The following is a 3,825-nucleotide window of genomic DNA, read 5'->3' as shown; positions in this document are numbered from 1 at the left end:
AATACTAAACAGACTAAAAGAATGTAACCCAGATCTTCCAAACACCGATTGGAAGGTTGGTCGTTTGGATGAGGTGGATGGACCAAGACGACATGCGGTGTTTATATTGAACATTGAGTCGCTGTCACATCTAGCACAGACCCAAGGACGTGTAAATTATGGCTTTCATGATATCCATATGAAGGTATACCAAAGCGATCAGCCAAAGGATTCCGAAACGGACAAGCCTCCGGTAGAGTTAGAAGTGAAAAAATCTCCCTGAGAAGCCAACAGAGACACAAAAACTGTAGACGTTGACATCGTATGCGGGAAGTTTCTACAGGCTCAAACCTCACCAAAGCTGAACCACGGATTGTTGGGAGAGTCACCGAGATCTGTGAAGAGGAAGCCCTTGATGACTCAATCGAAACGGCTGATGCGACGCACACTGTGTCCGCTGCGGCAATAAATCATTTTGGACCTGCTCTCCGATTTTGATGATTTTTGCACAGTTGGTTAAACTATATTACAAAGGTCATGTGTGTAAAATTTTATGCAAATATCTCCATTGGTTTTCTGTCCCGAGCAGCGCAAAGTTGACATATGTGAACAAGTCTCAAATAGGTTAGTTTTCTATGTCATATTTAAAACATTGTTACTTATAAACTATATACCGGGTGTACCTTATAGAAATTTTTTTCACTTTAAATAGGCATCAAGCATTATGTAAGTTAAAAAAAAATAAAAATTAAAAAAAAAAAAAACAACAAATTATTTTTTTTTTTTATTTTGGGCCAAAAAAATAAACATTTATGATTTTCCGTTAAACTTTTAGTTGTGTGCGAAGCAGTGCGAAACATGGAGTCCTATACCAAATTAAAGCTGAGGGTCTCAGCTAACAGATTCAAAAAAAAAATTGTGCCTGCGGCCAAAAAAACAATGGAAAACCAAAAAATTACAGTAAAAAATATGAGTTATGCGTTATTTTACGAGTGCATCAACAACTGCGCACTCTTTCTTTCGTTACAGCTTGTTGTTGTTTTGCCTGTGAGCATGTCTATTACTATAAATAGTATATTTGTAAGATAATTGTGTATAAAGTGCTCGTACACTAAAATTAAAATCATATCAGTTATTATTTTTTTTTTTAAATAAATTTTTACATACCATAATGAAAACTTGAGCATGAGTTGGGCTCGAACTCCAGATGTTCGCACACCAGCCGCCAACTCTATCCACTGAGCTATTAAAGACGTTGGGATTGAATGAATAATAACGTCACTTATTATTACACGCAATGTGTAGAATCTTTTAAAATTGTAGCAGTTCTTGCAGTCATTCTAAAAATAGAACCTATGTTGATGTGCATTTTATTTTTGCAAAATTAGAAAATATAACGCTATATATATCAGTTATTATTTTTTTTTAAATAAATTTTTACATACCATAATGAAGCAGGAAGCGAGGAATAAAGACTATAAACGTTATAGGCTATATAACTCGCGCAAGACTGGGCGCTGTTCTACTAACGAAGACGTAATGCATCATTTGTTGATATCCTCCGACCCATACATCAATTCATTAAGAACGAAATTGAAGCTTAAAAAATTAGATTATCACGAAGATGTGAAAATGTTGTTAATAAATTAAATAGAGTGAACTGTACAATTTTTGTATGGGGGTTGTACGGGGGACGGGTGTTACAGTGGGCTGATTTTCTTCATATTTTCCAAACAGCATTTAATAGATGCTGTATGCATTTTTGCGAAAAATAAACATTCTAGTTATAAATTTACAGAAGATATGGCATTTTTGAAATATTATTTGTATGGGAAAGATATATACGGGAGCAATATCTAAATCTGAACCGATTTCAATAAAATTTGGCACACTAGACTATGCTACTCATTGTACTCCTAGTGCAAAATTTCAACCAAATTGGGGTAAAACTCTGGCTTCTAGGGCCGTATAAGTTCATATCGGACGAAAGATATATATGGGAGCTATATCTAAATCTGAACCGATTTCAATAAAATTTGGCACACTAGACTATGCTACTCATTGTACTCCTAGTGCAAAATTTCAACCAAATTGGGGTAAAACTCTGGCTTCTAGGGCCGTATAAGTTCATATCGGACGAAAGATATATATGGGAGCTATATCTAAATCTGAACCGATTTCAATAAAATTTGGCACACTAGACTATGCTACTCATTGTGCTCCTAGTGCAAAATTTCAACCAAATTGGGGTAAAACTCTGGCTTCTAGGGCCGTATAAGTTCATATCGGACGAAAGATATATATGGGAGCTATATCTAAATCTGAACCGATTTCAATAAAATTTGGCACACTAGACTATGCTACTAATTGTACTCCTAGTGCAAAATTTCAACCAAATTGGGGTAAAACTCTGGCTTCTAAGGCCGTATAAGTGCATATCGGACGAAAGATATATATGGGAGCTATATCTAAATCTGAACCGATTTTGTCGATATTTTGAAATTTTCTTAATTCTATTATATTAGGAACTCGTGCCAAATTTCATTACTCTCGTACAACTCCTTCTATTTTTGGCCGTCGAATGTATGGGAAGGACACACTGTGCGACGGTGGTTGAAAAATTGGGTGATTCTGCGGTTCCTCCCGATAAATTTTCACCGTTGTAAGGCTCCTTGTGCTGCCTCAAAAGTTCTCCTTATGAGACATAGATATAGTTCTTATTCAAGAACCATACATATATAAGAACAAGATGTGTGAATTAAGCACTCCGGGTTTCAAACTTTTGCATAATACCAGTAAATATATAAATCGAGCAAGTATAATTGCCAACAACAAACTACACTTATTTGTGCTTCCTTCATTGAACAATGCAGACACTGTGTAACCAGTCTACAGATAGCCAAATGCAAATATTGGGTATCTTGGGTCTACATGGGGCATAATAGGGAGATGCCTCCATGTTGTGTACTAACCTGCAGGCCTGTGGAGTCGGAGTCTGAAGATTTTGCTGGAGTCGAAGCCGGAGTCGTAGAAATTTTACTCGACTCCGACTCCGGCGAAACACAATTTGAAAAACACTTCATATCTTTGTAATTAAGGAAATATTTCGACAATTTAGATCCATTATGGGTTTTAATCGAAAAACGATATATTGGTGAAATTTGATGGTGATATAAAAAGTAAGGTTTTACTAGAATATGGGCTGAATTGTATTGTCCATTTTAATCACATTAAAATATCGATTTTTGACCCTATATATACTTTTGATAACGGTACAATTTTAAGGCAATACAGCAGTAGAACCTAACGTGATGAATTTTTGGCAAGCATGTCGAGTTCGAAGATGGGTCATACCGGAAAATTTTGTGATATAGCAACTACATATAAACCCAACTTCCGATTTGTTTTAATAATAACCTCTGTCAACGTGCCATCTGAGCCGGTCTTTTGGGAGAAATTTCAAATTTGGGTGTTGTGTACTTGACTCTATGAAGCAAACTTTAATTTTTCGTTTTTTCAGCTTTTTTTCTTCAAAGTCTTTTAAAACAGCTAACGACAACTTTATTTTGCAAATTCAGACACGACTTCAAGTAGACATTATGCCATGTTTCAAGTAAGAAACGTCTTTAAAATACAGAGTTGAAAAACATGACCTATTTTTGAACGATTTTTTGCTTTGTAGTCAACATGCAAAAAGACAACAAATTTAAAGACAATTTCATTATTTTTAAAGATTTTTTTTATTATTATTGACAAGTTGACCGTATCCTAAAAAATTTTCTTTCGTGTTATGATACCCAAGTCCAATCACCTAATTATAAGGACAACACGACTTCATTGAAAAGT

The 3,825-nt window shown here is 35.1% G+C and overlaps 1 long non-coding RNA gene across 1 annotated transcript; it reads right to left on the bottom strand.

Moving 5' to 3' along the window:
* Positions 1-1,037: 1,037 nt before the first annotated feature.
* LOC142223937 (uncharacterized) lies at positions 1,038-1,592 on the bottom strand. The gene is made up of 3 exons (XR_012718976.1): positions 1,425-1,592; positions 1,147-1,332; positions 1,038-1,090 (listed from the first exon to the last, which is right to left on the bottom strand). It is a non-coding gene; the product is annotated as an uncharacterized LOC142223937 (long non-coding RNA).
* Positions 1,593-3,825: the final 2,233 nt, after the last annotated feature.

This window comes from Haematobia irritans, chromosome 2, assembly GCF_050003625.1.
Source record: "Haematobia irritans isolate KBUSLIRL chromosome 2, ASM5000362v1, whole genome shotgun sequence".
NCBI classification, from domain to species: domain Eukaryota; kingdom Metazoa; phylum Arthropoda; class Insecta; order Diptera; family Muscidae; genus Haematobia; species Haematobia irritans.
This window is presented reverse-complemented; position numbering and strand designations above follow the sequence as displayed.